At 43.4% G+C, this 21,862-nt stretch overlaps 1 protein-coding gene and 1 long non-coding RNA gene across 5 annotated transcripts in view; one reads left to right on the top strand and one right to left on the bottom strand.

Moving 5' to 3' along the window:
• ABAT (4-aminobutyrate aminotransferase) overlaps nt 1–21,862 on the top strand; it is a 77,712-nt gene that overhangs the window by 198 nt on the left and 55,652 nt on the right. Inside the window, exon 1 of one of the 4 annotated variants that reach the window (XM_064520413.1) lies at nt 7,628–7,770. The exons of 1 other annotated variant lie outside the window; for it this stretch is intronic. The gene's annotated coding sequence lies outside the window, so the exon portion shown is untranslated. Of the gene's footprint in view, nt 1–7,627; nt 7,771–8,223; nt 8,367–10,999; nt 11,022–21,862 lie in introns of those variants that run through there. 2 more of the 4 variants (XM_026096477.2, XM_064520414.1) reach the window with 2 other exon arrangements.
• Nucleotides 946–7,103, bottom strand: LOC135329955 (uncharacterized). The gene is made up of 2 exons (XR_010391652.1): nt 6,803–7,103; nt 946–1,667 (listed from the first exon to the last, which is right to left on the bottom strand). It is a non-coding gene; the product is annotated as an uncharacterized LOC135329955 (long non-coding RNA).

Here is a 21,862-nt window from a genome sequence, read left to right as displayed (position 1 = left end):
GCTTCCTGGAAAGAACCAAGAAAAATCCTAGAAAGCAATGCTGGGGATTCCTGAGAAGCAGTTGGAGGGGAGGGTTGTGCTTGTGGGGGAAGAAAATAACAGGTTCTTGGGGACAGAATGAGGAAGTGAATTCTCAGTTTTATTCCAGCTGTGCAGTTGCTCATTCCTTGCATTGAACAAAGTGCTCTCAAAAGCAGCCTTTCAATGTGTGCCAAGTTCTGGCTGCCTACAATTGCAGGGCTTGGACCTAAGACAGAGAGATTAAGTTAATGGGTTACTGTCCTGTAGGTGAATCAGAGTCTGTACTTTTGAACTGTGATCACTAAAGTATATATAATATGTTTTACTTTGGCTGCAGGTGAAGACTTATTTTACATTGTGCTTTATTTTGATACAAGAGTAGGCAGCTGCTGCAGGAGCAGCTCTGTTTTGAGTTTTGCTTCTAAGGAAGTCTAATTGCAGGTGTACCTCCCTATTGCGGGAGTGAGCTAATCCAGCTCGCTGCCGTGACTAGGTGATCCAGTACAAGGTTATCAACAGAGCTTTGTGGCTGGGGGTGTAAAGAGAGCAGACCAGCTATTTTGGTGGCGGTGCATAGTCGGGTTGGTGTTCCGATCCAATATCGGGGGGGGGGGGGGTTCGTTACGATCCCAAGGACGAGATTAAGACGCTAAAACCGGTCAAATATCGTACAGCCTTTTAACTTTATTTTCCACGGAGTGGGGAGAAAAGGTGGGGAAAGGCAAAGGGGAGGAGAGAGAGAAAGAGAGAGAGAGAAAGGGATATCACCACCCGTGGATGCAGTGGCGTCCCGTTGGTCCTCTTCACCCTGGGTGTACATTTTAGCGATGCGCGTGCAGTAATTACAACTCGAGCAGGGTCCGACCCTAGGTTCCCGCTGACAAGTTCGGAGCCAAATCAAGGCAAATTAAATAAATTGTAATGACACGCGTGCAGTAGTTACAGCTCGAGTTGGGTGCCTCCGAAGAGAGACCCTGAACAAAGAAACCCCTGGGCAATTATAGCTTTTTCAAATTAAGTTTCCCACCCGTCACGCGGTAGTTCAGACCAATAGTAATTTTTAGGTCTGGGGTCTCCTGCTCCTTATTGGGTCTCCTCGTTGTTCCTAGGCAGGCTGTTTTTCTCCCTTATCTTTACTGTTGCGGTTTCTGCTGACAGATGTGTTTTGATTCCTTGGGTCCCACCCTTGTCTCTCAAGGCCCTAACAAAGAGGTGGCGTTCCAGCAATTAGCACTGCCCCAGCAGGGACAGTAGGTGTTATCTTCCAAGGTCCTGAAGAAGAGGATATAATCCAGACCCCGCCCTAATTAACACTGTTTCAGCAGTGAGGGGAGGCTTTGTTTCCCAGGGTCCTGGTGCCCAAGCAGGCCTTATTTCAAAGCCTTGACATCCTCCCTCCCGGAGTGTGAAGCACAGGAATGCAAACTGCCTGTAACTCTCTTATCTTTCCAGCCTGCACCAGCTCTGGGGCCCTTTCTCACTGAACTAGGGCCAGGTCCCAAAGTCTCTGTCCGATCGTGCCTTGGTTCAGCGCAGGCTCGGTGTGTCCCGGGTGGTCGCAGGGAGACCGTTTCGGGGGTCGCAGCAGCCCAGTCCCGTTTCCGCCGGGGACAGATGGCTTGTTCGGGCTTATGGTTTGCTTGCACCTTATGTACCAAGAAATGTTTAAGCAAAAGTTTACTCATCTGTCCGCCACAGTTGGCTTTGGAGTTGCATGAAACTAGTCTTAACATGTGCGTAGGTGAATTAGTGTATGGCATCCTAATGAGCTGTATGAACTCATGTGACTGAGCCCATAATTACTTGTAGCCAGATTGTCAGAAGTGCTAATAGCAAATGCTGCTGTTGATTTTTAAAGGCAATTTTTTGGTACTGAGTGTTGGGTGTAGAAAACTAAAAATTGCTTCTGAAAAGTGGATGCCCTATGCCTATCTAGTTGCTGTGAAATGTCAAGAATAGTTGCCTGCCTCAGGCTTGTGGAGTGTTTTTTGTTGTTTTTTTTAAATATAGAAGTGAATAGAGAATTATTAATGTTTATAAAAATGGTTTTAAAGAGTAATTCAATTCCTGAGTGTGATTATGGTATTGATAAACTGAAAAATACATTTGGCAAAGATAAGCTTGTCTGTAGATTAATCCCAAAGTTTAGAGGCTGAAAACTCTAGTTAGGACCCATGTGACACGAAATGGAAACTGGTGAAGAAATTGAGTTGAGGAGCAATACTTCCCTATCTCTTCCTGTGTTCTGAAACTTTCAAGTATTGAAGACATCGCCAGTGAGAAACTAAATATTGGTAATTGAAAACAATCAGGTTCTAGTCTTGAATGGGATCTGCAAAAGCTGCTAGAAAGAAGCTGTTTCTCTTCACATTCATATGAGTCTAGTTACAAAGCCTGCCCTTTCTTTCCTTTCCCTACCCTCTAAAGAGACAATTATGTAGTGGTTTCCGTACAACAAAGCACAATTTAGTGATTAATGTGCTGACAATTACCTAGAGAGTTACACCAGACTGACCAGGTAAGCATGTTTTAATGTGTGTAGCTAAGCCAAAACAATGGAATGAACTGAAAGAAGTTTTTGCAGGTTCAAGTTAAGTAATAGGATTTGAAAAGAAGCTACTTTGTACTGTTAGACTTTGACATTTGGCATAGGTCAAAAGGCTTATACTTTCTGGTAGACTGCAATTAACAGGACTTTATCCTGCTTTTGTTTCACTCTTTCTGGCCCTGACTATCTGTGTGTTATTACCTGATTCTGTGCTAAAAGTTGGTGCATCAACAGGCTAAAGGTTCATCTTGAAAAACAGTCTTTTTAGGCTGCCAACGGAGTGCAGTCACATGTAATGATACAGCATGTTTCCTAAGAGGGAAGCCTACTAAACCATGAAATACTATTCAGAAACAGCTTAGACAATTAGACTATTCCAAACTGTCTTGGGATGCAGGAGGGGAAAGGTATCTCATGACCAAACTCTGAGTTTAAATGCAGGAAGCTGGAAATAGCACATGCTATATACCATCCTGGATTCACAAAACTGGGATATCCTGCTATATTAGGAACTTCATAGAGAATTTTTTATTGAGTATAGATTTAGTAACCCAAGGAGAAGCATAATTTCCTATTTAATATGGAATTTCTGTAAGAAATCCAATAATTTGTTTTATCTATAGTACATTTTCTAGGAAGTCATTCAGCTTTCAGTTGAAAGTACAGAGACAATTCATGGCTTTCCTTTGCAGCTTATTCTGGTGGTTAATAATCTTCCATGGTAAACATTTGTGCTGTGTTTGTAATTTGAATTGGTTTGGTTTTGACTTTCAGGTCCTTGGTATCAGGGCCAGTGTGAGAATATGGGCAACTCGGATAACTGCATAAGATGACAGTGTGGAACAAGCAGGAAAAATAGGCCAGACCCCAAGTGCCTGAATTCGCAGTCCACAATAGTTTATCTGCATACACTGGAGCCTAACCTGGAATGGCTGAGGCACGCTTGTGCTCTCCTGTACTTTAGCTCTGAAGACTATGGTATGAGGCGGACAAGTGAGAGTAAAACATCTTACACCACCATAGTGGGGTTCACTTGATTGCAAGCATTTGATGGCACACCCATCCTCTGTGCCTCTCCTAGACTTTACACCCACTTCTTCAGTGCCCAGAACAGAGGTTATAAAGAACAGGGTGTTAGTACTGAAGCACCTTCTGTTACCTTGTCTCTGCTATAGAAACACAAAGCTTCTCCAGCTGGAAGGCGCACAGAAAGCACAACAGTCCTTCTAGCACAACAGTAGCAATGTCAGCTTGTGTGGGATAGCCCTGCTTATTTTGAATCCAGCAGACTAAAATTGTTTTCTATTGTAATTGCATTGACACTGAACTTTCTGGAAAGTTAAGGAATTACTCTGTTCAGTCCTTTTATGCCGCCTGGGAGATGTGCACCATTCCCCTGGGTAACAGAAGACAGAGCATTTGTCTGTATTGGAATTTGCATGCTAATGCACTTCTGGCTTTTTCCATATTATGAGCTTCTAAACCTTTCAAAGTCCTTGAATTGATGGAAATGCTTATGCTTATGGATGCTTATGGAAAACAAACCTTGCTTGCCGTGCACAAATAACCTCTAATGGGTACAGATTTACCAATAGAGTTATTTTGGTTTGTATTTTATCATCAGCTATTGTCCAGATAGCCCATTTTCTTCTCAATCCGTATCTCTTTTGGTGGCTATGAAAATGGAAGGCCTTCTCTCCATCAGGTAAAGCAGCTTTTGAGTCTTCAGCTTTCAGAAAAACAGGCTATGTCATCTCATGCAGCTGGCCTTTGTGGAGTGGGGCCTCTATTTTGTTTCTTCTTGCTTTTGCCCCCCCCAATTATGTTATGTAAATAAAAATAGAATGCAACTTCCAAGTCTTGATCTTAAATAGGTCCATCTAAATGCATTGCTGCATGCAGGCCCAGTAGCTTGGCTGGGTGCAGCTAGTGTCAGGACTGAGCATTTAGTAAGTAAAACAGGCTGCATCTTAATTACTGAAGTCCTGCTGTGAAATGAGCTTCATCAGAATGCGTGGCTTTCTTGATACACCAAGCAGATAGCCTTTGCAGGGGTAGGCATATTTCTTTTGGCTAAAGATTAGACTTAATACCCTTTCCAAGGAGGACAGGGAGACGAAGACAGTGTTTCTTGTTCAATAGTCAGTACCACTGGGCTTTCTCATCGTTTTTTTGTTACCTTCCAGCCCAGCTAAAAAAACAGAGCAGATGAAAGAGATTACAGTGGCAAAGGTCACATGGGAATTGTTTAGCAGAACATCTAAAAATGGTATGTTTAAAAAAAAAAAAAAAAAGAGAGGAAGTATGTTTGTAGCCTGTCAATATAAATATTCCCAGTTCAAAGTATTGCTTAGCCTTGTCTATCTCAAAATGTGTGGATATAGGAATTGCATTCCTCAGCTAAAGTTTATACAAATGTATACAATTTTCTAGAGCTGTTTGAAGCAGGTTATAAATTTCAGTGGTACTTTCTGAAGTAATACCTTGGGGTCTCCAGAACATTCCTTCCCTTCCCCACCATCATGCCTCTCTAGCCAGGTTCCTTGCACGTTGTCCCTCCTTTTTTATTGTTTTTAAGCAAGCTGAGTTACCTATACTTCCTATGCCTAGAGTTTTTTGAGTCATGAACATGTAAGGTGACCATATCTTAATATATTTCACTACTGTTTATATATATTATTAAATATCCTTTGTCTTGAGTTCTTCAGGTATCTAGCTCCTTTTTTTCCAATGTTAGAGAGGTTTTCGTCCAGCAGATGGCACATGGAGTTTCCTTTTGCAGTACCAGCACCCAAATGCAGTAACTGCACATGTGTGTGTGTGTGTGTGTGTGTGTGTGTGTGTGTGTGTGGTGGTGGTGTGTTTTTGTCTTGTTTTTTTACAGCTTGCTTGCCAATGTCAGTCTCAGGAATGTCTGGAAGGGGAGATGTGTTGAACATCTCTAGCTTCTTTAGCAAGGTGAGAGTATTCTCTTAGGTTCGTGCTTCCTTTCCTTTTGTGTGAGGGATTTTCTTTTGTAATAGGGGTATTGTAATAGGGATATTGACAGTAAATGGTACTCTGGGGGGGGGGGGGGGAAATCCCTTGATTTAATTTCTTTTTTCTCTCCAGTTTCCTATAACTAATCATTCTGAAAAAACAGTAGTCTTATGTTTATATCCCTAGAGTTTGAACCTGATCAGGTAATGCAAGTAATACACTAGCACCAACTATGAGGAAAATGAGTTCTTTAGAAAAGGAAGAAGACAGAATTCATTGTAGGAATATATGACCCCAAAATGTCTTTCCAGCCTTTGAATCCAGTCTGCTGCTAGCACAAGTGACTATACCATGTAATCCCTTGTAACTTCGTCAAATGGACTCCCTCTCTGTTCCTTAAGAAGTGAACCACATAATGAGAGGTAAGATGTTAATAATAATAGTAACATTAGCTCCTGCCTCAAAGATGAGGAAAAATGCATATGATGAGTTTGGCAAGAAAATTAACAGTGAATTGGACAGATATAAGAAAATTGGTATTCACTGTTCTGTAATGGCCTGACTCAATTCATTCTGGAGGCTATCAACAGCAGGTTTATGTTTTAGATTCAAAGGAAATTAGGTCAGAAGGGACACCAAGAAATGGTCTGTTCTATTTTTCTCTCAAAGTAGAATCATATGGAGCTAAGAATCTTGATGAGTGCTTGTTTTGCTTGTTATTAAAGCCTCTAATGATAGAGATCCTGTATTTCTCCCAGTAATCTGTTCCAGTGCTTTATTATCCTTTCTGATGGAAGGTTTTCTTAATGGCTAAACTGCCTGTCTCCTAGCAATCTGAGGTCATTAAATCTTTCTTATTACAATCAACTTTGAGAAATGTGAGAGGTCTACCCTGGATGAATGGGAACAGAGACATATTTGACCTAGCCTTGAGTCACGCATGCAGGGACAGAAGGGTGCTGTGACACTATCTGCAAAATGGTGGTGTCTCTAGCTAAAAGAGCAGCTTAACAGCTTCAGCAGCTCAGAGCCTGCAGAGTTCCTGCCTTGCTTGGACTCTGTACAGCTCTCCTCTCTAGTGCGCTCTGATTGCTCTGCCAGGATACTCTGCAGAGCCTCCAGTGGCTCCAGTGAGGGCTGAGCAGGGTCTGACAGCTCTTTCATCCTGTGACTAGGCATCTGTTATGAGCCCAAATGCATGAGTTCTCCATGGTAGTCATCTGAAAGGAGGGAGGATGCCTGCATTTTTCTCACCTGAGAGAGGAGGGAGAGGTGCATTCTGGACCTTTTGTTGGCCTTCTACCTAGCCAAGTCTTAGGTTTCGAAGAAGTCCAAGACCTTGAATGGGACCTAGAACCCTGTGGGATGAGAGTCAAGGCAGGATTCGATCAATGTGTTTGCAATAGCTTCTGCTGCTGAGGAGATGCATACAAAAAAAAGCACCCTCGAAACTCCCATCCAATAGCAGGTACCTGTAACTACCACATTGCTGTAGTTAGCCAAGATGTGACAAAAGGGTGAATAACTGCGACAGGGTCATCATTTCTTACAGAGACACTATTGCTAAATCTTAATATTGATGAGGAATCCCACTTCTTTGCTATAGACAGAGTTGATTCATTGCTGATATCTTCAAAAAAGAGAGCAGCGGGCAGCTCTCCTCTCAGCTGGAAATTATCTGCTAGTGCCAACAACAGGATTGCAGTTTTTTCCTCTTTCTCTTGCCCGATGTTACGGGGAGCCGAACGTGGGCACTGCCTGCTCTCAGGGAGCAGCCGTGCCGCGGTGTAGTGCTGCGCCGCATCCGCCATGGAGGCGGCGGGGGGTCTGCCCTGACTGCCTCGGCCGGGAGAGCAGACGCGTCCCTTCCCCGCGAGCTCAGCCCCGAGCCCTCCGCCCGCCCCGGGCCCCGGCGCACCTGCCTCCCGCACCAGCATCTCCGCCCGCGCCGCCGCCGCTGCCGCCGCCGCCGCGCTGGGCCCGGCCCGGCTCCGCGCCGCGCGGGGCGTGCTGGAGCCGCGCGCTGCCATTGGCCGCGCCGCGAGCGGGGCCGCGGGCCGGGGCTGCGGATTGGCTGCGGCGCGCGGAGCCGGGCGGAGAGCGGCGGCGGCGCCGCGGCCGCGCAGACAGCGGACGAGCGAGGCAGCGAGCTGCGGCCCTGCGGCGTCGCTTCCCGGCCCGGCCCGGCAGCGCCACGGAGCGCGGCGGCCCGGCACCTCGCGGTGAGCGGCGGGACCCGCGCGGCGCGGTGCGCAGGGCCGGGCCGGGCCGGGGGAGGGGAGGGGAGGGGACCCGCGCGAGCCTCCTGCACCCCCCGGCGCTCCCCGCGCAGGGAGCCCGCGTGTTCCGGCGAGCGGGACCCCCGCCGCGGGCCGGCTCCCGCCCGGCTGCCTCCCTCCCTCCCTCCCTCCCCTGGGGACGCGGGGGTGCCGGCAGCCCCCGGGGCCCGGCTCGGCTCGGGGCGGGGAGCGGGAGCGGCCGCCCTGCCCGCCTCCCCTCCGATGCCGCGCCCGGGGCGAGGGGCTGCCAGACGGCCGGGCCGTCCCCGTCGCCCCCCTCGAGGGCGCCCCCGGGTGAGCGGTGCCGTTCCGCGCGGGAGCCCTGCTGCGCGGCCGCGCACGCTGCGGTTAGCTGACCGGGCTGCCGTGCGTCGTGGGCTGAGCGTTCGCTTTGTGCCTGTTTTCTGGGATTGGGATGTCTCAGGGGATTTCATTTGGTCGCAGCTGAGAACAGTTCTGGCCCCCAAGTGCCTGGCAGGGCGCAGTCGCCCCCAGCGGATCCGGGAGACCACCCTGGCTCGGAGGAGGACTCGTTACTTGTGAGTTTGACCGCAGAAGGAGGCGGCATGCGGGATGTGCTGCACCCCGTGCCGGTGGGGCCCCGTGGGGCTCACGTCTGGCAGGCAGGTGGGCCTTAACGTGGGGCTGCGTAAAGGAAGAGAGAGAAGAAGGGAACGCGAAGGCACAAAGCCAGTGAGAAAATAAACACGCAGTATGGGGAAACCACAGCTGCCTCTGCGTGTAGCTCTCCCTTGCCTCATGTATTTCAGAGCGCTGAATGAAAACCTTCAGCAGCAGCATTGCTTGAGCAGCGCTGCCGGAGGTTTCAGCCCAGCTGAGATTCACCGGTTCTTTTCAGTTCCCTAGTCCCAGCTGGAGCCAGGGGTCATTCCACCACCATCCTGCTGGTGAGGCAGAGCTCGAGCCCCTGCCTCCGCCTTTGCCTTGCAACCTCGCCAGCTTTACTTCCCGTGTCTTAATTCCCGCTTTACTTCCTGTGCTTTGAAGTAGCACGTAGTTGTTTAGCCAGAGCTTTGCCTTCGTAGCTTAGCTTCTGCCTCCTTGATTCTCCTTCCCTGTTATAATATATAGTGAAGGGAACGATATGCTAAGAAGCTAACTAGATGGGGATGTTTCCGAGTAATTTTGTAATCAGTAATGAATGTTCAGGCTTGCAGAAATTGGATTCTGCCCTACAGTTCAAAGGCATGGCTGATGGATATGGGCTCTTAAGAGAGTCTTTTCTCTCATGATTTTAGGCAAGAAATTCAGTACGGGATGAAAGCTAATTGGTATAGAAGAAGGTACTAGTAGCGTGACCTTCTAGAAGCTCCACAGTAAGGAAATTACCGTAGGAATACTATTACAGTGTGATTATCATGTTCTAAATTATATTGAGGATATATTTTTGCAGCTTTTGTTGCATTGTGTGTTTTTACTGTAGTTGGCCCTTCCATGTATTTGACCAGTGTAATGCTGAGCAAATTGCGTCTGAGGTTAGTCTGTCTTCTTTAACTAGAGTTTAACATGCAGACTTAGAGCTCAAGGATGCTGGATCATAAATCACAGTACTAAAGCACAGCATATATAAAGAAGGATAATATCTGGATGTTACAGTGTTTCTCATCCATAGTGTCCAAAGCACTTCACAAATGAGCTATGCATCGGTAGTCTGACTATGTATGGAAAAACTCGGATACAGGGAAAGAAAGCTGTTATTGCAAGTAACTTTCTGTGTAACCTTTCAGACTCTGGAACAGTGTTCAGGTCTCCCATGTCTGCGTTCAGTCGGTGCTCTGTCGTTATGCTGTATTGCACCTCTTGGAAAATTCTGAGCGCAGAAGAATGTGACGTGGACATACCCTGATAACGGAGACCTGAATCTGTGAGTCTGTGGTGTTAGTAGCTGAGCACTGACAAAGATTGTGGGAAAAATGCAACAGAATGACTTTCTCCAAAGCCCAGCCTCTTAGACTTCTGGGGACTAACACGCTTAGAGACATACTGTAGAGTAAGGTGTTTAGTGCACTCAGATACAAAGTAAACTTAAATAATTGGATATTTATGCATAGGAGACAGTAAACAAATAGTCCTACATATAAACACTAGCCAAATCTGTAGGTGTTGTGCTGGCAGCTGTACTCTCTTTGGGAAAGGAAAATGTCTTCATCTGAATTGTTTCAGAAGCAGAGTGGAATTAAGATGCTCATTGGACATTTGTGTATGCGTCCTAACCAGTTCTTGCTGCACCTGCCAGTAGCTCAGAGGTCTCCAGGGAGTTCCCCATGCCCTGTCTGATTGGTGTGGTACCTCAAAGTGAGGCTTCAAGAACAGTTAGTATGCTGCCTATACCCAACAGTCATTTTCATCGTCAGTGTAGTAACAGGATGGTGCATTTGCTGTAACAGCTGCACCAGTCTCAGATACCCTGCCCTCAGCAACATAATCTCTGCTGTAGCATGACCAAAGCCTCCCAATTTGTGCTTTAATCACAGGACCAGGCCTGGATTAAAGCAGCTCAAGTCACACCATGACATGTTCCTCTACTACAGCTTAACTTCATACGTTCAGTGATTATAACATGAAGGTTCACAGAACTGGGAAGATCTTGCAGCTAATCTGTCACAAATTGGGTCTGGATCTTGGCTTTTCAGTTCTGTTTTATGACTTTTATGGCTAAGAGTCCATTTCAGAAACATTTATATGAATTTTCAGCTGTTTCAAGTCCATATTAAGATTCCTTTCCTCTCTTACCCAAATGGAAACAGCTTGTGGAAATGTGTCAGGAAAAAAACTATCTAATTGTGATATACATATCTACTGTTTAGACAGTGTGGCATTCATTTGTTGTCGTTGTTGTATCTTAAAATCTTACTGTATTGGCTGTATACCAGAAAATTTTAATCATTGGTGACTCTTTCTTTGAACTTGAATGAATCTCCTTCACTCTTGGCTTTGGTTTATGTGTGAGAGGATGCATGGAGAAAAAAAGGAATACATCTTGATGGGGTAATTCTCAGATTTCTTTAAGATGTTTCTCTTCTTTAGTGTTTTCAAAGACCATTTGATTCATTCTTGTATGTTGCAAATTGTCAACTTACCTGCGCTTTTTTTGTTTAGGGAGGCTTTTTCAGGAGAGCATGCTCTTCACGTGAAGTTCTTTATAAGCCCTTAAGAGTTTTTCAGACATAATGGTAAGTCTGAATCAAATACTTAAGTATCTCATCCCATTTGAAAGAGTCAGTAGCAGAAGAGCTCAGTTATATCTCCTCTAAGTAGGAGGGCTGCTAGAACTGACCTGCAGGAAGCCCTGTACCTGCTTGGTTGGTTCCTCTCAAAGTACAGGTAATGCAAAAGTGAGATACCAGGAGCAACGCAGTATTGTCCTTAGAAGATGTAGCTTAAAGGCCACTAATATACTACATAGATAATTATCATGGGCATATCACCTGTGGAAGGATTAATATACTTTAAGCTTTAAAAAACCCTATTCTTGTTCTAAACTTTGGTCTGTTTCCAGATGCCTTTTCTTTATGAACAGAAAAACTTGCTTAAGATGTTGGAACTGCTGCCAACTTAAAGATAATTCTACCATCGCCTGTTTTGGGGCTCGAAAGTCATACATCTCTTTTCCCTCTCTGTGTCCGTGTTTGTGATCGTTTTTACCAGATCACAATCCTGTTTCCTGAAATGACAGCTATGGGCCAGGAAAATGGGGAAGGTGATATTTTGTTAGCCATATGGTGTTTGTGCAAAAACAACAGTATTCTCGGGATTTTCCAAAGCATACAACAAGAATATTGTCCTAAACTGTTTCTGTGGCTTTCACATCCTCTTCTGATTGGTGGGAGTTGGGTTCTGTGTTGTGTCTTTGTATTAGATTTGGTTTTTTCGTCTTTACTTTGTCAAAGTATCTTACTGTTCCTTTCCCATCTCTTAAGAAGCCAGATGTTAGACATTCAGCAGAAGAATCAGGTAGGAACCTAGGTAGCGTTGCTGTTCTTGAATACCCTGGTTATATGACAGAGCAAGGTTGACTCTCTTCCTGTCTAATTGAGGTATGTCTATTTGTAGCAAAGAGAAAAATTTCAAAAAGTATTCTTTTGAGCTCTAAAAGATTGGCAACAGCCGTTTGCCACAAGGTACAAACTTGTGCTTAGTAAGAGCCGGGACCGATCACAAGCATTTGAAGAACTGTAGATGACTAAACTTTTTTGAAGACTTCTTTTAATGATGCAAAACTTCAATGAATATAAGCATATTTTTGCTATGTGTGATAAATAACATAATGAAACAATGACTGGGACAGTCCTGCTAGGTTCTGATGTTGTTCTATGAGATACTTGCTGTTCTCTTGAAAAGTGATCACGCTTCTTGTAACATCAAGTTTTATGTTCCTGAATATTGCTGTTCTGTCCTAGTTTATGGATTTGGAGTGTTATGGTACATTTTGTGCCTGAAAGCTTCTACAGTTGTAAATTCTGTTGAGGAGATGCATGCATGCAGTTCATGTTCTAGCTCAGGCTGTATAGTCATTTAATTATTATACATCAGATAGTAGCTGATCTCACTAGCTACCTTTGTGAAAGTATATTGGAGTTGCTTCTGAAAGCTGGTCACCTTTAGTGTCAAAGACAGAGGTCTGCCCTGGGAATGAACCTGCTTTGGATGTAGGATGTAGTGCCAAACTACTGTTTTAGCTGTTGAACTGCAATTCTGATTGTAAAACAAGTTCTAATCTTATCTCTAGTTTTCCTCATCTGGAACTCTTAAAAAAAAAAAAAATTCTTTAGGCTAGAATTTCTATGCCATCATCAAGTATGCAAAGTTAAATTTTAATTTTCCAAGTTTAAGTGAAAATATACTGCCTTTGAACTGTGATACTCATATATAATTTTATTTTACACAGGAATTTTTTAATAGTGTACTCAGAATGGCTGGACTTTGAGATGTGGCTTAGGTAACTACCAGGTTTTTTGGAATGCATCCCTAACTATATCTGGGGAGGGAAGTTGGCTGGGTGATAGCAAAGAGACTGAGTAATCACTCTTTAAGCAATACTTACCTGGCAGCTGCTAAAATAAGCTAGCAGAATCCAGTTTAGCCTTGGCCTAGTTGTGATGTGCACTTTCCCCGTCCAGCTGTGCAGGCTGAGGGCTGCTGCTGGGAGGCTCAGCGTAAGGGAGACTGTGCTGTGAGTGGGTCGTGGAGATGCGCGGCCTTCCTGAGCACGAAGGTCTTCCTCGGCCACAAGAAAAGACTGCCATTGCGGAAAAACCTTCCATTGCTTCCTTTGGTTTATAAAATATTCATATTTTGTGCTGATTCCCTTATTATGATTTTTTGAGTCAGCTGACAAATTTGCATTAGGTTTCTTTGGTTAAAATCTCCTCTCTGTTATCCATTGCCAGTGCAGCTTTTAGATGCGTGTGCTGTTTGTGAGCATGGATCCTGGCATCGAACAGTGTCTTTCTTGCATTTCCTTTCATCTGTTTTGCCGTCTGCGTGTGACTAGCCCTGGAGTCATCTCCCCCCCCCCCCCGAAGCCTTCTAGGCTGCCTGCAGTATCGGCGCGGATGGATTGCCCGCTTCTCTTGGTCTTTCCACGCAGCCTTCCAGACTCTTGAGTATCTCTTTGTGAAGTCTTGTCAGTGCTGGTTTGTCTTAGAAATAATCGGTTCAGTGGTGTTGATGAGAGCACTAACATCAATAATGAAGTAGTAGTTGCTAATGTTTTCTTTGTTGTGCCTTAGATCTATTTTGAGGACACTTAGTCCTATCTGTCAGTTCTAATAAATGCTTTGATGAAGACCGTTACAGTTTTTTAGCAGGTCTAGTAGAACATATGCTAGCTGTTGTTTGAAAGACCCGCTCATATGGACAGGATAAACTGAAAGAAAAAGTGAGAGCATCTGTCCTGCCAGCATTGTTAGTTAGCTAGCATCTTGGTCTGAAGTGCGCAGGTTACTTTCAGACAGATTGGGTGGCTATAAAACATTGTGATATATTTATTGCTATGGAATAGTGCTATCAAGGAATGTGGATTTCCAGCACACAGTTTTCTTTCTGCTGTTTTTGAGGATTTTTTGTAGGGTTTTTTTTCCTTGCAATCTTGGTTTCATCGCTGGCTTCTCACAGAACAAAACAGTGGGTGTTTGGAAAAGAAATTAGCAATGATGTTTTCATGTTTTATTTTTGATGTTTGGCTCAATTTTCAAGCTTCCATCTGTAAGCTTCAGCAAGCTGCTAATGGAAATTTGTACCCTGGTGCTGGATGGTTTCATGCTAGCTTCCTTTCCTGTAGTCTTGCTATTAAATCACCCCTTCTTCTTCCCCCTTCCTTCTCCAGCAAATGAAACAAACCTACAGATGTTTTCAACAAGAGGTTGCCTCTTGGCCTTGCAGCACTTTTTCTTTCAGAATGAAGTAATGCAAGAAGATGGGCATGCAGAGGCCACTGAGAAAGGAATTTGCAGGGAAAGGAAAGAATAATATCCCTCATCTGTATTTGTATAGCATCAAGCTCAGTCTTGATTTAAGGTCCTTGAACATTAGAACAATATGCCAATTTTTGCCTTCTGTTTCATCAAAGGGTAGAATGTGTGAGGGTTGGCAGCATACCTTGGCAGTAAACACAAGTGAAATCAACTAGTATATCTTAAATGGAAATTATCTGAAAATAATGCAAAAATATGTGGAAATAAAGTAAACAATGACATGTAAATGAAATATTTGAATCAACTTTGCTATACTTTATTAGCAGTAATTTTTTTTGTATTATGTTTCTATCAAATATAATCTGTCAGCCTTTCTTTATGTTAGATGCCTAACATCTGAACGAATCATCTTATCCTGTCACCTCTGTTTCTGCCTCCTGCATGGATGATGCATTTTCTTGCCAGGTGCTTGCTTGATACTGGTGCTGGGATGTACACAAATAAAAATTAGGATACTGGGAGTAGGATGGAAGGAGTAAGTTTGTACTTAATCATTTTGAACAGCTCACTGGATAAGTCTGAGGATAAAAATGATTGCCTCACTGGGAATTAGAGAATACTGCAGGTTAAAAAGCTGTTTATAAGCCAAAACAAACAACTTTTACATGACAGGATGGATTTCAGGCGTAAGATGCTTCCTGGCAACAGGCCAGAGCATAATCTGACTTCACAGTGCTACGGACAAGGTAGAAAGCCGTGACGTCTGAATTCTTACCAATTTTATCATTTAAGGCTAAGCTAAGCGTGCTGCTGAGCATGCTGACAGTGACAGTCCTCACACAGCAGGCAGGAGGGGATGCATTTTACCTCTAGTATCTCACCTCAGCGTTCTTCCATCCCATCTCCAGTATAAAGTAAAACTTGGCTTTTGCTCCACAGTTACTGCTGCAATGCAGCTTCTTGGAAAGGGAAGCAGGATTACGCAGTCAGGGTGTGCTTGTGGAGGTGGAAAAGGAGAGGATGGATTTGGCTCAGATCGAAGGGGTAGGTGAATTCCACAGTCCCTGTTGGAAATGGAGCATAACTGCTGTGAGGTGGTACTTTCTACCTTGGCTTGTGAAAAGCAGCCGAAGAAAAACATAAAGAAGGGCCTGCGTCTGTTGTTGAGAGAGGGAGTGCTGGCAAAGAGAGATAACGACAAGTAATGCTAGGGGTTTGATTCATGATGTTGTGGGGCCTTTGGCTGGGAAGAACTTCATGATCCCAGCAACCATCTGTGCATTGCAGTAATTATAGTTAACAAATATTGATGTGCTTTTTTGCTTCCAGTTTTGAAGTTTAAAATGCCAGTTCTTTTTGGAGTGCCTTTTAGCAGTAGCAGGACATTGGTGACCGCTTGTTTAAGTTCTCATCAGTATTTACTTCTACATGGCCAAGAAAGTGATTGCAAAGCACTTCTGATGCTAACTGTAAGATACTCATTTTTAATTTGTGGGTACAAGTTGGACCCATATGCCTTTGCAAATGAGTCCGGAGTTTGTTTTTCTGCTCCTCTGCAGATTTTGGCACAGCGGCACTCTGTTCAGTCAAAATAATAGAACTGATTATGAACATGAGGTGTAGATGATGTTTCAACATTGCATCCAGGATGATGGCTGCTTTGGTTGGACTTCTTGCTCCACATACTACTTGGTTATTTCCTTTCACCAGTGCACCTTATTTTCTCTGGGTTGAATTTGTGACTACACTGCATGTTCTGAAGGGTTATATGGTGGCCCCTCTCCAAACTGGGAAGTTCTTTGGTACGGATAGGGGATGAAGCCATGCAGGTAACAGGAGAGCAAGATTGAAAGTGGAGATTTTTGAAGGACAGGCTAAGATGGTGCTACCACCCTTGTAAAGCGTAGGATAGGGAGGTTTCTTGACAAATCCAGGAAAGCAGCAGTATGACTAACCGCATAGCAGGGAGGCATGTTGTCACCAGTATATTAGCAGATAAGCATCTTCTGAATACTCAGAGCAAAGGCAAAGAAGAGGGGGAAAAAATACACTCTGAATGCTACCATAATTACCTTCTCACTGCAGCAGTATCCCTCTTAATAACTATTTTTTTGTACTCATAGGTTTTATGTGGTTTTGGTTTACATAGAAGAAGCCAGATGTACCAAAAAATGAAATAATTGCCCATGCAGTTCTTCAAACCTTTTGAAACCAGGTTGGAGCAGAGGCAGACAGAGGAGAACAGAAGAAGGGAAAGGCCTACTAGAAAAAACTAGAAACACAGAAGGCAGAAAAGCAAATAATAAGAAGAGGGAAGACGGAGAAACAAACGCTTTCTAGGTTAAGCATATACAATTCACTGTCTGATGTGTGCATCTGTGTCTCTCTTTTCAATCTACAAAGGTCCTGCGTAGTTCAAACAAAAAATGCCTGTCTTTATGATTTTTATATTTGAGTAATTCTGTCTTTCTGAAATCCCTGGGCTAACTCCATAACAAGCAAAATAACAAACTTGTGTGAGTTTCAAGGTTGTTTTCCTTTTTAGATTTCCTTTCTTCAAGTTCATCCTTGCTGTGTGCTAAGAAATCAATCCAGTTTATGTAAAAGAGGTTTTTAAGCAAACTCAAAGTTGACTTAGTGACACTGAAATTTCTGGACGGAACACTTGTATAAAGCGTATCTTCTTAGGGGTAATAACAAGTGGTGAAAGCACAATTTAATTACCACTGATCTTGCAGCACAGAGGCACACGCAGAAAATATGCAGAGGAAAGCATGTCCCAGAACTATATTAAATGATAGGAAACAGCTCTTGGGTCTAATTTTATTGTTCTGAACGGAGGGGGTAGGAGAAAGGGACTGTTCATTAAATCTGGTCAAAATCCATATGCAACCTTGCATAATTGATCCTCTGTGTTGTGCTTTGAAGACTTGCAGGAGCATCCCTTTTGTCCCCTGTGAAACTTCAGCCTCTGATTATCTCTCCTAGATGCTGTCGCTAGTTTACAGAAGAAAGGGAAAAGGTGCGGGTTGAGATAATACTGACTCAGTGCTTCTAAAGGCTGAGAAAGGTTATGGAGTTAGCAACTTCCAAGAATTATTATCTGATTACTGTTAAATCCTGCATGTGCCCTGATGTTACGAAGAAGATAATTTTTGACTTTTTTTTTTGTTGTTGTTTATTTTTTGAGCCGCTACAACAGCGTTCTCCTGGGTGTCTGAGAAAGACAGGTAAAGTAGGACTGGAGGGTGGAGGACGACACTGAAGAAAAATGATCTGTTGTCCCATTGTACTAAAGCTGCTTACTGTCACGTGTTGTCATTGAAAGATAAATGTTTCCCTTAACACGATGCGTAAAAAAGTAAATAAGCAAACTAAACCAAACTAATAGCTCATTGTTTCTTATTCTCCAGGATGAATACAGTCTGTGTAGTAACTTGGGGGGAGCTGCATAAAATTACACCAGCAATAGACTTACCTCAGTCTCTTTTTAATATAGCAGTCTCTCCTGACGTTCATTAGTGCCTTTCTGACAATATTGAGGTAACCGAGATAGCTGTCAGAGGAAAACCTGACATTTTTGCACTCAGATAAGCCTGTGTTCAGAAGGATAGCTGCTGCCCTTTGCCCCTGGAAGGTTTATAGTAAGATGTCTCTTCCTGACCTCTGTCGTAGCACTAGTGCGGTATTTGGCAGAAGGTGCAGGCTCCCAGCTGTCCCACCACACTATGGTATTGCCAGCCGATTTGCTACTTAATATTCGTAGTTATAGTCCATATTTGCAGTATATTCCCTTACAGCACCCACAGATGTTCCTTATGGGAGCTGGATTACTTGCAGAGCTGCAGAACGTCCATTTGTTATCTTGGTTGCTGAAAACGGCAGAGAACTGCTTTGGAAAGCTGCACGTGGGAGGTGAGGCGTGTTGTGCTGTCGCGCTCTGGTGGTGCCGTGGAAGCTGGCTTCAGGTGATTCTTGCAAGAGCACATACAAACTTTCAGAACGTGTTTGGAGTGTGTGTAAGTGGATGTTCCAGAAAATGATGTTTCCCAAACCCTTAAAGTTGGTTTTCCATTCCTGTGTTAGCTTGTCTGTAATTCCAGTCCACTCTGCCTAGCCATGTGAGATGTATTAAATTGCAAGAAACCTAACAGAAATACAGCATTTTCTGTTATTTGTGACTGTTAGCAATATAATACACATTGCTTAAAAAGATACAAGGATCAGTACGATTTTAATAGTTGACTGTCTTGTTTGACCTAAGAGTTTTTGCCTCTGCCTATTTCTGCTTAAATATCTGGCAAGCATGTGTCTGCTGTGACTCTCCAGTCTTAAAACTTGTCACCACGTGTTTGGTGGAACAAACTACTGCTTATGGGAAGAGGTGAACTCTCTGAGAATGAAGGAACATCCGTTGTGTCAGTCTGTGACTACTGGAGAACAGGTCTCTTGCTTGATGAAGTGGAAATAGTGGGTATCTCGTGTGGTTTTTAGATAGGCTGGTGTGATATCCTGGGTTTATGTGGCTCTTGCCCTCCATTTGTGCAGCCTCTCTGAGCATCGCAGTTGCCTGAAGATTCCTTCAACAAAGTTTCTTGATTCCACCTCCTTTTTCTCTGACCCTTGTATATAAGCTGGACTTGCTCAGCTCTTAATAGAAACTTTTATTTTTATAAAGACTTGGCCAGCATTAGCAGCCTTCCCAAAACTGGCCAAGGTTTATTAATTGTCTAAAGACAACATAGAGTGTTCAAATTCATAAAAATCATAGCTTGTATGTAGCAGACTGAAAAGACAGCACTCAGTCTGTTATGTGGATGTCAGTGTTGTCGTTAGAGTACAGGCTGCAGCACAGGTGTACCTCAGCTAGGCTTAACCGCTGAGGTTAGCCGTACACACTGATGTCTGATTTACCTCCTCAAATCTGTGTCCAGGTATTTGGTATTTGTATGAAGAGCTGTAATGCAGAAGGCTCATTATTTTTGTCAAATGGGCAATATCTAAGGAGGAAATAAACATAGTTTATAAAGTAGTCTTGTGTTCTTCCCCCTTTCCCCCCTTCTTGGGTGATTTTCCAGTACAGATTTTGATCATTGGTGGGTCATTCAGTTCCCCCACACACACCATGCTTCTAAATCAATAAGGTGCTTTGGTTCATTCACTACTTCAGGTTTGCGAATGGGCACAGTGGTATTAAAGGGACTACTTGAGAAATATGTATCTTGCTGAATCAGACTGGTAGTAGTTTCTTTGTCCATCTGGAGCCTGAAAAGAAATTTTGAAACATTCTGGGGAATTTAGCCATGGAATCTGTTGATATTAGCACTGAATATGTATTTATTTTTTTGTATACTGCTTTGAAAACCCGCCCAACTGTTATTCTTTAACCTACTCCTGAACAATCAGGCAATAATGGGGCTTTCTGAATAGCATAATCATCATATATTCATCATAATCTTGCTTGATTCCAGTATCTCCTTCCTTCTCCTGCTCTTCCTCCCCTCAAATGTGAAGTTCTGCTATCTGAAGGGAACAGAAGTAGCTTGTGTCTGAAGAACTTTGGCACTTGCGGTTCTGAATCCGATTTTTTGTTTTGCCCTGGCCGGTGTGTGTTCCGTCACACAGGTGCTGGTCGTGGAGTGGTGCAGGTCAGGTGTGTCCTCGCATACATTCAACCTCAGGCTTTGTAGCATGGGCATCTAGCCGCCACAAGACATCTGTAGACTTCTGGTGTTTTTCATTGCAGTAAATTTCCCTGTGTTTGTAAGGTTTTTTCCCCTTTCAAAGGGAAAACCATCTTCATAAGCTTAGTGTAAACTTGCTGAATGTGCTAGGGTGGGAAACGCTCTTCTGACCAGCCACAGATTGGAAAAGCTGCAATGCGTCGGGCATATGCAAAGCTAAGCAATCCTGTCTTTCCTTTTATTTTCTCTTGGGCCGTTCATGGTCATCCTCTTTGTCCAAATAAAATTCTTATGTCTCTCTTTAAATCACCTGCTCACATTTTTATAATTAACTTCTAGTCAATGTTTTATAGTCTTCCTTTATGTTTTCTTCCAACTATATTGAAAGATTTCTTAATATATTTTAAAGGGAAGCTAGTGATTACATCATTTGCAGTTATGGTAGATGATTAATGTGAAAGTAACAAAGTCATAAACTGTGCTTTAGAAAAATACAATTATGCATGTAAACCAATTAGCTTAAGCAGTGTTACACATTTGTAATGGGAGGCAGTGTTGGACTACAAGCATCTGTACCTCTACCATATTCTCTACAACATTGCGATAGCAGATATATCTAGCTGTCAGTGCCTTCTATTAGTGGTAGCAAGACCAAAGTTTACAAGCTGTGCCAGCGATACATTTCTGTCTCTTAAAGCAGACATTTGGTTCCTAGCATCAAATGGCTGATGAGGGAGATACAGCCCCTACGACCTTGCATACCTTCTCTGTAGCAGCCCTCAAGGCTGGTTTCCAGTATCAGGAGCAAGCACTGGAAGAAGTATGTGTTTATCTACTGTTCTGTTTTATGGGGTGCCTTTTTATACAAGACCCTCTGCGTTAGTGTATCTTTGACTAGCTGAAATCAAATCACTGTTCACAGTACTTAAAAGTTGATTTGACATTCCAGTTTAATGCTTGTTCCTTTTCTGACAATGGCAAGCGCTTGAAATGAGCGTTGCTTTTCCCCCTTATAAAAGTTGGGGGTTCTCAGGGCCTGCTGCTTAGTCTTGTGGCAACTGAGTTTTTTGAAAGAGGAATAGAATATGGTGCTGAATATCCTGGCATGCCTTGCCCTCTACTTGATACTGACGTCTTCTGCCCTTGTTTCTTGCAGGCGTATATGATGTTTAGGATTTTGACATTTTGTCTCTCCCCCTAAGAGCTGCTATTTCTGGCTACTGAGTTTTGCTCAAGTACTGTAGCTTTGTGTGTTGTTAGAAAGCATCTGCTACAAATTGTGAGGAAAAGCAAAGCATTTCAAGTGTGTGAGCCAGTGATTAAAGGAGGTTGTAGGGTTCCTATGTGGAAATTTCTGATCATTTGCAGTGAAATCCAGCAGTTGATAACATAGTTAAACCTTACATTGCTTTCAATAAAATCAAAACATCCTTTACACTAACCTTGTGCTTTAACTTGGTATTGTGGACCAGTCTTGCCAGCTTCTGATCTCCTTTTTGCCTTGCATCATCCTTTTATATTTACTTTTCAGAATACATAGTATTGATACATAACAATATATGCAAAAGTGAAAAAACATGCTTTTGAATGATCACCCTGCTAAAGCAGATTATTTTCTAAGAGTGGAACGTTGTGTAACGAGTCTTCCTTGGGGAACTGCATACCGATGCAGATTGTATAGTTTTTGTGACCGGCTGGCTGTGTCCTTTCCAATGACGTACTCTTTAAACAGACCTCATTACCAACATGCTCTTCATAAAAACAAATTGAAGTCAATGGATTTCTTGTTATGATCCATAGTTTTGTGAAATGCACATTCTTAATACATCTTAAATAAGTCTTTAGCAGTTAGAGTTACCTTAAATCACTGAAATAGGCATGGCTGGGGCTTCCGAGTTCTTTGCCTTGCAAGAG

This window comes from Dromaius novaehollandiae, chromosome 14 (genome assembly GCF_036370855.1).
Source record: "Dromaius novaehollandiae isolate bDroNov1 chromosome 14, bDroNov1.hap1, whole genome shotgun sequence".
NCBI lineage: Eukaryota > Metazoa > Chordata > Aves > Casuariiformes > Dromaiidae > Dromaius > Dromaius novaehollandiae.
This window is presented reverse-complemented; position numbering and strand designations above follow the sequence as displayed.